General features: G+C 37.2%; 1 protein-coding gene across 3 annotated transcripts in view; it reads right to left on the reverse strand.

Annotated features, from left to right (window-relative positions):
- The window catches only part of STX11 (syntaxin 11), a 58096-nt gene that overhangs the window by 29738 nt on the left and 13197 nt on the right, over window positions 1-15161 (reverse strand). The gene's annotated exons all lie outside the window — the stretch shown is intronic.

The raw sequence follows: 15161 nt of genomic DNA on the forward strand, positions 1-15161 counted from the left end.
TTTTACAGATGAGAAAACTGAGGCAAACAGAGGTTAAATTATTTGCCCAAGGTCCCACAGCTGGTAAGTGTCTGAGGTCAGATTTGAACTCAGGTCTTCTTGATTCCAGCCCAGTGTTGTATACATTTTACCACCAGCTGTCCTGGCATCCCATCGGGATGAATATCTGGCTATATCTGAAAAATTAAGTCTAATAAAAATATAACCAGAAAAAGGTGGGGAGTAGGATTGTATGATTATGATAGAATGTTACCCACCTTGTGGGCAGGGCCTAGTATAGTGCCCAGCATGCTTAATAAACAATTGATGATTTGATTATGCCCTTATTTGTATTATTGTTCATATTGAAAGTAGTACCATGGGGGGTGGCCAGGTAGCACAGCCAGTAAGAGCACCGGCCCCAGTGTCGGGATGACCTGGGGATGGAATCTGGGCTCAGATACTTAGCACCACACCCAGAAATAACTGGCCGTGTAACCTCCAGCAAGTTACTTAATCCCAATTGCTTTAAAAAAAAAAGTAGTACCATGGGCTTCATAGTAGGCAGCAAGATTGAAATGAAGAGAGAAACATGACTTTAATGCTCTAAACTTCATCACAAGGTGGATAAAATTTTTTGAAGCAGCTGGTTTAGTGATAAGCACTGAAGGACAACTCAGGAGACCTAGACTCATCCCAGCATTGTCACCAACTAGCGATTTGACAACTAGAGTGATTCTTTTACCTCTCTGGTCACATTTCCTCATCTATCAAAAGAGATAGTTGGCTTGGATAATTCCAAAGTCCTTTCCAAGTTTAAAAATGATATGAGTTTATTTCTCTGAAAAGTAAAAACAAACGTTAACTAAACATGAAAAGCATTTACCCTCAAATAATATTTTCCCTGATTTGTCTACTGCTAGAGCTGTGATTGCCTAAGACATTATTTACCAAAAAACTTTTGCACTAAAATAAAATAATTCTTCTAAAATTTGTCACCCTGGGGAAGCTAGGTGGCGCAGTGAATAGAGCACCAGCCCTGGAGTCAGGAGGACCTGAGTTCAAATTCAGTCTCAGACACTTAACACTTACTAGCTGGGTGACCTTGGACAAGTCACTTAACCCCAATTGCCCTGCCCTCCCCCCTCCAAAAAAGTAAATAAATAAATATTAAAATTTGTCACCCTGATATTTACACATCCTTAATTCTTAATATACATTCATAGTAATTATACAAATTTAAATTAATGTTCAGCTGGACTTCTCAATTGAATTGAAAACAAATGGTTTGAAAATAAAAGGTAGAATAGTAAGCCTAAGAACAGTAAGGGTTCAAACCACAATTAGTAGTTCCAAAGACTTATGTCCAAAAGAGAAAACACCCTGCCTGAGATGGCCAGATTAAGTCACCAGAATTATTTCATCATAACACAACTTGTACACAAAATATAAACTAAATTAATCACCAAGAAATTTATCAAAAAGGGGACTCTGTAAAAAACATTAGGAAGTTCAATTATTTGTTATGTTTAGATAAAAGAAAGAAACCAAAGGACTAGACTAGAAAGCAAGATTTCCCTTTAAAACATTTTCCTAATGTCTTTTTTAAAAACATAGTTGACTTCAGAATCACAGAATGACAGAGTTGAAAGTGACCCAAGGGGACATATAATTGAATCTATAACTCCATTGAATTCAAAGAAGTTGTATTAAAAACCTATTATGTGCAAAGCATATAAGTGTATAGGCAGTGACTTAATGAACAGCAAGCCAGCCTAAGATCCAGGAAGACCTGCGTTCAAATCTCACCTCTGAGACATACTGGCTGGATGACTCTGGGCAAATCATGTGCTCTAGGTAACTCATATAAGACTACAAGTTGCAGAGAAGGTTTCAACCTACATTGTTAAAAGCGAGTTTCCTCATCCTGAAGTCCCTTACAGCAGCAAAAGCACCATCCTTTATGTTCAGGGTCCAGTGCTGAACAGAATTAAAATCCTCAACCAGAAGAACAAAGCTCTATAAGTTTCAAGAATGATGAAATGTTGTTTGTCCTTCATTTCTAAGAACATCATAGGTTATGTATTAACTTGCACATGGATTGGATTTATGCGAGGCAAAGTTATGCAAAGTCATCAGCCTCCCTCTCTCTTCCAGTGTCATTGAAACTCAGTGGCAGGACCAAAGTCAAGACAACTGGCAATGGCCTGGGATGTAGTGGATGACTTTGGCATCTTGACCAAGTTCTAAGTGCCCCATGGCGCCTACTTCAGCCACCTTCATGGGTATTGGAACAAACTATTCTCAACTACCCATTCCACCAGGGGAAAGTCTTCACATACTTGGGGTAGATGTCCCCCTAAGTAGCCATCAGGTTTGAGGCCTATGGGTTACCCTCAACCTGGTTTAGCAAGTCTGCTGAGACAGTTTTACTGAGATATGGCCTCTGTGCTTGCTACAGTTTTTTGGAGCCACAAGTGAGAACTGAGTGACCAAAGGTGAATGAGCAGCCCTTCATGAGTTTCAAGGATGATGTGACTAGAAGAATGAGGGAAGGTGTCATTTGCCATGTCAGCTTTATATCCCCAAGTGTAGGCATATCAGCAGGTCACATTCCAGTTTCACCCTTGCCACACATCCCTCAAATGCTAAAATAACTCTCTCTGGCAAGGAATAATGGTCTCTATTTCCATACCCCAGCATTACAGAGAACCTCAGAGGCTGAAAGGACTTCACACAGTATGTAGTCCAACTCTTACCTGAACAAAAATCACTTTTTTTTTTAATATAACTAACAAGTAGTTAGCCAGCCTTGGTTGAAGTCTTTGTGGGGAAGGACCTACTGTCTCCAGAAGCTGCCCATTCCCCTTTTAGAAATTTTCCTTTTCATGATGCCTACATCATGCCAATCTGTTTCTGTAAGTTTCTTCTGTTGCTACTAGTTTTGCCCTCCGGGGGTCAAATAGAACAAATACTCATCTAGCATCAAAGGAGACAGCATTCCATTATTTTAAGCTGGATCAGGATCTTTCTAAATCCTGTTTGTGTCTAGAATAGTGTCTTACATATGGCAGCTAATCAAAAAAAATGCTTGTTGAATGCATGGATATATAACCCTTCTAGTATCAGAAAAGGCCTGAATCAATTGGGGTAGGTATTTCTCTGCTTATGGGCTAACAACTACCACCCAGGATTTTGAAGAAGTCTCTGCACTAGAAAGCCTACCTACTCCCTACAATGACTCAGGCAAAAATGAAATCAGAGGCAATTTTATTACCAAAAATCACTGGGAGAGGAAAACAAAGAAAATCTCCACAATACCTTAGCTTATTGTGACTCCCAAGTTCACTGTTCTTAAGTGAATGTCACGGAGTCACAATGTTCATGTTTTGGGTCTGGGTATAGAAAGTTAAGTTTTCTCATCTGTACAATGAGAGGATAGGACTAGATCAGGTCTGTAGCTTTGTACCAGGGAACCAGAGTTTGACAAGGTTGATAGTACTTGGAATTCCTTAGTAGCTTAGAAACAACAGAGTTAGTTGGCAAGAATAATTGAAAATATGAAACTACAAGAGAATTTCCTCCTCCCTCCTCTCTGTCTGTGGTAGGCCACACAAGGGAACTCACCACTCACCTAGTTTGCCATGTCCACTCCACATAGCCTTCTCAGAGGGCATCTTTTGCCATGTGGTTTGTGCTACTTGCAAAAAACTGTGAATTGTTGTCTAAAATCCTATGCTCACCTTCTGACCTTTCTACCAAAAATGATCTTTCCCTCTTCAGATTTTGCATAGTACTTTGCTGGGTATTCACACTTGTCACATTCTCCCTTAATTGCAGTTGGGTACATCTTCACCCGTCCTAGGACCCAATTCTACCATAAGCTGCCTAACAGCAGGGTTTGTGTGGGATGTCCTTTTTGATCCCTAGTGCTCAGCACATGACCATATTCATAGCAGATGCTTAAAAAGAGTTTGTTGAATGTTGTTAAAATGACACTGTCACCTAATTGACTACGCACTCAGCTAAATCTTCTTAATAATTAAAATGCTTATGTAGATGAAAAAAACAAGCTAGTTTTTACTCGGTATTTATACCATTTGCTTTTTAACCTAAGGTAAAGCATGAACATGGTTCTCAGTGAATCACTCTAACTTACTTAAGAATGGAGTTGCTTTGAAGCTTAGACATTTTTTAGAAGGAAGGTCACTTCCACAGACAGAACAGTGAAGGGGAAACTGGAAACACATGTGTAAGGACAGGTGAAAACTAAGGCTGCCACTTGTATCTGGGCAAACATGCCTTCAGCTCTACTTCCCTTTATTTAAATTCAAATGCCAACCAAAAAGGCTGAATGGTTCTGAGTCTTTCATCAGATTGGGGTTTTTTTCCAATTAGTAAAATAAGTGCATTTACACAAGCTTTTCAGACCTGAGAAAAATTTGCAAAGCAATACTTTGCACTTCCTGTATTAACTAACTGAATACGTATAGCAAAATTAACTCCACCAACACTTTTGCTTTTATTTGCTTTTATATTTTGCTTTTTTTATTTGCTTTTAACAGCAAAACAAAGTGGATTCTTTCCTTTTCCTATGCATTGCTGTTCTGCTGACCTTTGCTAAAAGAGTTCTTTTCCTGTCTTCTCCTTGACTATATAGGTACACACAAACACACACACACATACACACACTTCAGTATTATATAATCTGCTATCCTTAAAAGTGAATTCAGTACAGGATTGATCCATCTTATCATTATTTGTTATTGTTTATTTGTTTCAGTCATATTCAACTCTTCATGACCCCATTTGAGGTTTTCTTGACAAAGAAAGTGGAGTAGTTTGCCATTTCCTTGTCATTTTACAGCTGAGGCAACTGAGATAAATAGGATTAAGTGATTTGCCCATGGTCACACAGCTAGTATGTGTCTGATTTGAACTCAGGTTTTCCTGACTCCAGGTCTGCCCTCTGTCCTCTATACCATCTAGCTGGCCTAGGGGCCATCTTTGATCCGTTGAAATAAGGTTGAGTTATAGATATTCCAAAAGAATTTAGTTCTATAACAGTCTCATGGCATGGAACCAAAGATAGTCTTATAGTTAATTTCTACATATATATCCATTGTGTTTATATGAGAACCTGCTCTCACCTGGCTAGATGACAGTTCTTTTTTTTGCTTTTTGGAGGGGGGAGGGAAGGGCAATTGGGGTTAAGTGAATTGCCCAAGGTCACACATCTAGTAAGGGTTAAGTGTCTGATGCCAAATTTGAACTCAGGTTCTCCTGACTCCAGGGCCTGGTGCTCTACTCACTGTGCCACCTAGCCATGACCTTGCTGCCCCCTAGATGGGGGTTCTAATTAGACATTTCTCATGCAATCTATTTGAAAAATAAATTCCACTGGTCTTGAAAAAGACATGGATGGAGATAATCCCCTCACTTGGTAACTTCACGATCAAACAACCAGAAGCATATTAAAACTTAGATTTTAAGATAATATAGACCTTTACGTCTGCTGCATAAAGAAACCCACTAGTTTCTTACACTTCTCCTTTGGTGATCAGGCTTCTATTTCATGCTGAACCTCAAGCAGTTTTCTGGGACAGGGATAATACGAACTCAAGTACAATCGATCTATCATGACCAGGCCTACATTGCTAGAGTCTTCCACAGAGCTCATTCAAATACATATTTCTTAAGCACTGGAGAAGAGACAAACACAACTCAACCCCTGCCCTACAGGTGCTTACATTGTACTAGGAGATAAAAGACGTTCACAGTAATTTCAATAGAAAGAAAGAATTCTGTGTTTCTGGAAAGGCCTTGTGTAGGACGTAACAGTTAAACTGTGCTTTGAAGAAGCTAGGGATTACAAGAGGTAGCAGTGAGGACAGAATGTATTCCAGGCACGGGGTCAGCTCAGAACAAGGCAGACAAGTGGCAAGTGGAACAATGTGTCCAGGGAACAGCTAACTAACAGGACTGTTTGATCATAATGGAAAATATGTGAAGTGGAATAACATGAAATAAGACGGAAAAGGTAGGCAGAAGCTCTACTGTGAAAGATTTTAAATGCCAGGAAAAGGATTTTGTGTTTCATCCTAGAGAATATTAGGAATCACTGAAGACTTTTTAATAGGAGTGACATTAGTCAGGTCCGTGTCTGTAATTGAAGCCAAGGGAATGAATGAGATGGTAAGGAAGAGATTATAGCTCAAAAATAGGAAAAAAAAAAAAAGACAGAACCTTGAAGAACTCTCACTTTAAGCTGCCAGGAAGATAAGGATTCAGTGAAGAAGGTGAAGTTCCAAAGATAATAATAGCCTAGATAAACAGTCTAGAGGTTAAACGAGATAATTTGTTTAATCAACCTAACTGCCCATTTATGCTCTTTCAGGTAGGCAAGAATGGGCAGTCATAGATAATGGCATCTATATGATTGCTGACCAATATCACACTCAAACCTCCCCAAGCCACTGCTATACTTGTCTATCACCAAGTTTGACATTCTACCCCTATAAATACTATGTTTGGATTAATGGATTTGCAATCTTCAGGAATTCCCAGTAAAAGTGGAAATGCTTAAGAGAATTTACACAATTAGCCACAAGCTTAATCAGGGATTAGGTTATCACTAGCTGTCACTTTAGAAAGTAGAGAGCAAAACCCTGATGGAATTATACAAAAGCAATTTTTAATTGGAGAAAGTGGAGAGAAGTCTAGAGGTTGAAATACTGAACAGGGAGGACAGGCCTGGGTGTAATAAGCTTAGTAAGATATTTTTTGACAATCAAAGGGTAGCAGGAGGACTTTGTCTAATTGGAAATTTTCTCTAAGGTCAGCCTTGGCTCAGAAGCCTAATTTCAGAGTAGCTTTGTTTATTTAACTAAATGAAACTAAGGGAAAAAAGTGATAAGCTCATTTAAAATTTTAAATCTAAAATGGTATAGGAAAAAACAGAGCAAACTGATCCCTTATGATTAAAATATAGATGCATATGTGTATATGCATATATCATTATATAAACATATGATCTAGCTATATAAATGTATATAAACATGTCTGTGTATCTCCTGATCAGATGTCTAAATAAGCATGTTATTGTTAAGTTCGGTCCAACTCTTTGTGATTCCATTTAGGGTTTCTTGACAAAGATACTGGAGTGGTTTGCCATTTCCTTCTCCACTTCATTTTACAGATGAGGAAACTAAGGCAAACAGGGTAAAGTGATTTGCCCATAGTCATACAACTAGTAAGTGTCTGAGGCTAAATTTGAACTCAGGTCTTCCTTACTCCAGGCTCAGTGCCACCAAGATGCCTCTCTAAATAAGTGTACTCTTGTGGTGATATAATCAGCATTTATAAATCACAGTTTTTCCATGATTTGTAAATAAGTAAATATACTTGTCATACATATATGTATGTATATATATACACATACATATTGTTATATAAAATTATTTCAAAGTGTTTGAGCATTATAACATCCATTGTAACCATAAGCATAAAGACTATGATTGTAATAAAGAGTCCCTTAAAATAAATTATGCAAATTTATTCTGAAAAAAATCACCAAGAAAATGAAAATCCAACTTGGAGAATTAATAGGAAAAATTCAATAGAATTTTTGGACATTTTATATATCTATATATCTATATCTATATATAGATATAGATACACACACAAACATTCCTTTTTTAGGAATATGTCTATCTGTGTGTATACATACATATTCCTTTTCATATGCTAGCTAGTCAGAAAAGAAGGCCAAAAGGCAATTTTATATAAAAAGTATGGTAATCATTCTTAATTCTTCCATCTGAAAACAGAAAATTTCAATAAATTGTGGCATCATAATAGCTAGCAGTAGGTAGCATATATAGAGTGCTTTCAGATTCACACAGTTCTTTACTACTTGTATCTCATTTGAGCCTCATAATAATCCTGGGAAGTATGTGATATTATTATTTCTATTTTATAGATGAGGAAACTGAAGCAGAAAAAGTTAAGTCACTTGCCCAACATCACACAGCTAGTAAGTTTTTGAGTCTGGATGAATGCATACATGTATGTTTACGCACATATGTATATATGTTTATATGTGTGTATATGTATATATCACACAGAGAAACATATCTTAATGTTGATCTAAAAGTGGAATGACCCCAAGACCTCCACTTTATTTTGTATTTCTATAGTAGTCATCATGAAATATCGTATTTTTATGTTTAGCTATATTTGTATCGTCTCCCTGGAGGGTGTGGATCATATCTCATGTAAACTCTGTATCATGTGAAATGCAAATACATTTCCTATCCCCCCCTTACCCCTCTACACACACACACACACACACACATCAGGGACTTAATAAATTTTACTGATGAATGATTCTCCTTCCCCTAAGAGCTTTAAAAAAAAACACCACCACCATAATTATCAATGCCACAGATAGAAGGTTGGATCATAGCATCTGAAGAACCTTAGAGATAATTTAGGTCAAACTTCTCATTTGGTAGATGAGTCAAAAAAGAGGCTTTGCAAACTTGTTATTTGCCTAAGGAAATAAAGTTGGTAAGTAGAAGAGCTAGGATTTGAAATCGTCTTATCTGACTCCCAGTTTAGTATCTTTTCTACTATATCATGCTTCAAGATGATGATTTATCTATGACTATCCACTAAGAAATCTTTGATTCTGAACTGATTATTTCAAGTCTATCAAACTCCACTCCTCCCACTTCCTTCCTTTCCAAGAAAAATTTTTACCACCTATTATATGGTAAATAGATTACTATCTATTCTACCTATGAAGATCGCATATATTCTTTTTATTTTTGAACCTATGATCCTGCTTACAAATAAAGCTACCTACCTCAGCCCCTTAAAGTTGAATGTAAATATAAATAAATGTAAACAATTCACTTCTATGAGTCAAAACTAGGGTAGGGGCAATGGAGATTTGACCCAGTGCAATGAATTCAGAGGGTCCTAAAAAATAGAGTACTTCCTCTCCTGCCTGTTACATTGCCAAGGCAGCGGCAGTGGTGGTTTTATCCCAGCATTACTTCTTCCTCCTTTCAGCATCCCCTCACCACTATAATTCCAAATACTTGAAGGGCACTCCCCAACTCCTGCATCCCCTTTCTTGGCACAGAAATTCCTAGTTATGATTTTCCTCTTCTCTCTTCTTTGCTCTTCTCTCTCTCTCTTTCTCTCCTCTGTACCCCTTTAGAAGGCAGTAAGTAAGCATCTCACAGTTATGTCAAGCCTCAGAAAAGGTTCCTTTCTTTTTCCCTAAAAGGATTAATGATTACCAAGATAAGAAACTTCCTTCTGTCAGGTAAGTCAACCTTCATAATTCTTCCATAAAAAAAAAGTTTGAAACTAGAAATTCAGCCTCAGACATCATTCCATTTTCATATTTAGATAATTCAATCCAATTCCACAAATATAGTCCACATCTACCATATACAAGAGGACAGAGCCCAAACTCTGGCTTGCTTGACACAATGTTCTGAAGGGGACAACACAGGGTGAAGGGAAATATAAAACGTTGATTCAGCAGGCCTGCAAACTGCTTCATGATCTTTTATATTTAATTCTCAACTTTCCAACAGAGTATACAACATACTTTGAACTGAGTTTAACAGTAAATTACGACCGCTTGTTTAAGCTTTTCTGCCTATTTGTGTTGATGAAAGCATTTTATATTTACATTACATTTCTCTTGTGGAGGAAAACAAATACCTGTCCCATATCTATTTTCTGCGTACACTGAATATTCTACTCCCCACTTTGGGGAGATTCTAAACAGGAGCCAAACCTCAACTTTAAGTAACTTTCTCCTGGGTTGCCAGAGTGGAGGTGTTATAAGCCAAAAAGTGTGAGAAAAAGAAGTTAACCCCTATCATTAGAGGCCAGGCTTTTCCAGGACTGAACATAGATCCACTAACAAAATCTTTTGAGTGGAGAGGGAGAAGGTGTAGTACCCCAGCTCAAGGATCAAACAACAGTTATTAATTATTAGATAAATAAATATAAAATATAAAGCGCTTAACCTCTTAGCACTCTAGGCAATTCCTAGATAAAATACGGAGAAAGCAAAAAAAAAAGTGATTGTAGAGTTGGGGGAGAGACTAACAACTGGGGGAATTATAATAGTTAATATTTATATAGAATTTTATGATAGTTAATATACATGTAACACTTTATGAGGCAGTTAGTTAGGTGGCACAATGGATAAAATGCTGGTCCTGGAACCAGACTCATCTTCCTGAGTTTAAATCTGGCCTCAGACAATTACTAGGTGTGTAACTGTAAGCATGTCACTTACCTCCATTTGCCTCAGTTTCCTCATCTGTAAAATGAGCTGGAAACGGAAATGACAAACCACCCCAGTATTTTTGCCAAGAAAACCCCAAAAGGGGTCCCAAAGAGTTGGACACAACTAAAAAAAATGACTAAACAACAAATGTAGTACTTCAAGGTTTGTAAAATTTTATATATATGTATATAAAATATATATATATGTACACACATATATTTATATTTGTGTATACAATACCTATACACAAATGTATATATTACCCACTTATATACATACATATATGTATATATACACACATACATGCACACACACACTAAACTTTGAAAGGTACTAGTGATTCTAGGAGGTAGAGATGAGAACAGAATATATTCTAGTTATGGGGGACAGTTTGTGCCCAGAGACAGGAAGTGAAATGTCACCTATGTGAGACAGCAAGTAGGTCAATTTAGCTGAACTATAGAGTGCTTTTTTGAAGGGGAGGAATGTGTAATAAAGGTAGAGAAGTTAACTGGAGCCAACTTGTGAAAGGCTTTAAATGCTAAACACAGTCTTTTGTATTTATTTAATCCCTAAGAAAATAGGGAGCCACTGGAACTTTTTGCAACAGGAGAGTGATGCATGAGTGAGTTGCAGCTGGCACATTTTATGATGGATATTATCAAATCAGAATATATCCAGAGGAGGAGGATCAAGATGTTAAGAGGACAGAAAAACCATGTCATATGAAAATGATTAGAAGAAAGTAGGGTTATTTGCCTTGGAAAAGAAAAGACTGAGGGGAGACATGATATAGCTGTTTCAAATATTTAGAAGGGGCCATGTGAAAAGAGACCAATGGGTAGAAGTTGTAGGGAGGCAGATTTTGTAAGAATGACCTTGCTGATAACTAGAGAGATCTAAAAATGGCATAAGAACTGAACAGCCACTTATTGGAGATGATACAGAAAAGAATCATACATCAGAGAATGGTTAGATCGATGAGGGGTTCTCAATCTGGGATAGATTTCAGGGGGTCTGAATTGTATGGGAACATATATATGTATGTATGTTTGTATATACACATATCAACACATTTAATTTCCTTTGTAATATTAGGTATATTTTATGTATTTAAAGACATTGGCTAGGTGGTACTGTAGAGACAGTGCTAGCCTGGAGTCAGAAAGACCTGAATTCAAATCTGGCCTCAGGCAAACTTACTAGTTGTGCAGCCCTGGGCAAGTCACTTCACTCTGTTGGCCTCAGTTTTCTCATCTATAAAATGAGCTGGAAAAGGAAGGCAAACCACTCCAATATCTTTGCCAAAAAAATCCTAAATGGGATCGTGAAGAGTTGGACACAACTGAAATGACAGAATGACAAAACAAGAAGCCATTCTGAGAAGGGGGTCTATAGATTTCATCAGACTGCCATAAGGGACCATGACACACACAAAACTTTAAGAACCCCTGGACTAGATGTTATTTCAAATCTGTTCCAACTCTGAGATTCTATGGTCTATAATTTTGTCATTTTGAAATCCTCTGCCTGACTGTTTTCTCAAAGGCTCTTAGCAGTTGTACACAACAGATTAGCAGTAAAACATAGGAGTCTAAGTATATGACCACCACACAAAGAAGGTAAAAGATTTGTAATAAAACCTAAGGGGTTACTTCTATAGTAAGTCCCATGGTAACCTATATAGATGAGTCAGGAAAGAAGAACATCACTTCATTCCACAAAAACTTGGGAAGATTGAAGATAACCAACTAAGATGAAAAACTGTATCAATAAATCAAGAACAAGTTTAGATGAAGAAACTAAGTGAGTTGCCTAACATTTGACCAAAATAACTTAACCAAGATTAATTACATAAAAACTACTCTGTCTCCTTCCCACCACCAATCACATGGAGTATAATGGTGCTTCAACAATTAGGAGATTCTACACTCAATTTTGGTCACAAAATAGATGTGTCACAGAGTCAATATTCTGAAGGTACTAACTGCATGTATATGTTGAGAAAGGGGAAGAAGGGATCAGTTGTACAGGATGGAGATATGCTATGGAAAAAGTTTTTCTGAAGGTACATCCACAATTTGGCCATTGGTGGGGATGGGGCGGAGAAGGGGGAAAAAGGAATAATGGAATGTGTTTCAGTATATTAAAAACAAGACTGCCTAAAACTATGTTTGATTCATAGTGGAAGTAAAGTTGGAGGATTTTTTTTTCAGATCATCAAGACAGGATGCTTGCCACTGACAACTACTAAAAGTATATAACGATGGAAAATTCAGTTAGCAAGTACATACAACAAGACAACTAGCAAATCAACTATGTGTTGGCTGATGCAATCAATCAGCAAACATTTATTAAATGCCTACTATGCCACAGGGACCGTCCTATATAGTGGGGATAAAAATGCAAAAAATGAAATAGTTCCTACTCTTGAGGAGCTTTCATTTAGACAGAGAAATGTCTGGAGCCAGTCTGAAATCAGGAAAGGTTTCTCATATAAAATAGTGCTTGAGCAGCATCATGAAGGGATTCTATGAGGTAGAGATGAGGAATGACTGGCACAAAGACAGAGCAATGAGAGTTGGAATGTTAGGTGTGAGGAACAGAGAGAAGACCAGTTCATCAAGATCATAAAGTGCAGGAAGGAGAGTGATATATAATGAGGCTGGAAAAATAGGTTAGAGTCAGGTTGTGAAAGGTTTTCAAAGCCAAACAAGATTCTGTAAGCAATGGAGAGCCTCTAGAATTAACTGACTGGGGCAATGGCCAGGTCAGAGCTGTACTTACTGGAAATCATATTGGCAGTATGTGGAGGATAGTTTGGAGTGGGGAAAGACATAAAGCAGGGAGAACAATTAGGAGGCCTTGGATATAACACCTTGGGTGCTGTGAATTATAACAGCAGGCATAATTTTGCTAAAATTATACACAGTCAAGTTTCTGTTGTATTAATAGAGGGACCATAAGTGTGAGCCTGAGAATATTAAAAAAAAAAATTACTACAGCACATGCTGAGATGGAACTAAAATAACAAACTAATCAATCTTGGTCAACAAAATACTCATCCTGATATTTAAAATGACTAACAATGCCATGGAAAGTATGGTTATAATTGTACCATTTTGTAGAATCATTTATAGGACCCAGTGCAGAGTAAGTAAATGAGTGTATGGCTCTGGCAGAGGAGTTGAGGTAAAGGATAGTCAAGTTAATCTCAACCAACAAGAAGTGTTCCCCATAGGCTGGTTTCCCATACATGGAATGTGGAGAAATCTATCATCCTTTAGTATCAATTTGAATGTCTGTACTTTTAAGCATTTTAGTGTTTTCTATTCTAACAATAAATCATAATGTTGGCCAATTAGAGCATACATCCAAAATAAGTTAGGACCAGAAGAATGAATGGAGTCATTCATTAATTTAATTTATTTAATAATCAATAAATTATTTAATTTATTAATTTAATTAATTTCCTATTATGTGTACATTTCTATGCTAGGTACTGAGGAAAATACAAAGATAACCATGTTCTATCCCTGGCTTTCAGGAAGCCACCGCAGCATAATGGGGTATAAAAACCACTATGCCATTCATATATTATTACTGTCTTAAAATAGCAATGCAATTTGAACTATTATTCCCTAGTTTACTTAGGGAATTGATTTTAAAATAAAGAATAATATGAATGTGGATAATTAAAAATCTTTAAAGGCCCTTACTCTTCAAATGAAAGTCTTAACTGTCATGAAAATGAGGTTTACTTAAAAGAAAAATCTGTGACTTTACCACTGTTGTCAAAGATATTTACACCCTAACCACTTTTCTATATATCTGAGCATTGACCTAGACTAGGGATGGGGAGCCTGTAGCCTTGAGGCCACATGTGGCCTTCTAGGTCCTAGGTCCCTTCTAGGTGGGGCCTTTTAACTGAGTCCAAGTTTTACCAAATCCTCTTATTAAGGGGATTTGTTCTGTGAAGTTTGGATTTAGTCAAAGGTCCACTCTTGAAGACCTAGAGGGCTACATGTGACCTCAAGGCTGAAGGTTTCCCATCCCTGACCTAGACCATTCCATCTGCCAGTTCTGTGGTAAATTGAGTGATATCACCATAGTTCCCCCACTAACTACAGCTTCCTTCTTTCAGAAATTCTCTCTTTCCTTTTCCCATTTTTGGTGATGTGTCTGCCTGTAGTTTTCTTCCAGAATTTTGCTATTCAACTGCAATGAGGGCTTCAGGGGTGCTAAAATGTGAGGGGCTATGAATTTAAGGATTTCAATGCATAGTTCCTGCTCCTGAAATTGTCCCTTGGCTCAGGTACCAATTATGTACAGTGGCAGTGAAGGCCCACAGTATTGTGGACAGACAAGTAGAGAGACACTTTAGAAACCACTTTCTAAAGATTAGCACTATCTGAAAGGATATATTAGCACTGTCCAAAAGATAATAAAATTATGAAATAAGGATGAGATGAGTTTTCTTTTGGGGATGTGTGTGGCAGAGCTTACAATTATTTAATAGGTATTGGTGCCATCTGATAGAAAGTACCAATGGACACTTTCCAAAGGAAATGAAAGCCTGAATTATCACTTTCTGTACATGACTCATCCCACATTTAAAATATATAACACACCTGTAGTATTATTTTGAATAACACATACAAAGCAAGTCTAATTTTTCAAAAGTTCATTAAAAAAGCCTATATAATTAAACAGCACAATGACTCATTTTAAGAAGCCAATGTGAAATAACAACTCCTCCCAGGGCTGAGAAACAGCAAACCAACTACACAAGTGCTTAATAATCACAGGAAGTAAAGCACATATTTACTTAATCCAGGAGAATTTGGAAGTTTGTATGGGA

This window comes from Petaurus breviceps, unplaced genomic scaffold (genome assembly GCF_028583685.1).
Source record: "Petaurus breviceps papuanus isolate PSGF00001 unplaced genomic scaffold, PetGlider_PUasm1.0 89983, whole genome shotgun sequence".
Lineage (NCBI taxonomy): Eukaryota > Metazoa > Chordata > Mammalia > Diprotodontia > Petauridae > Petaurus > Petaurus breviceps.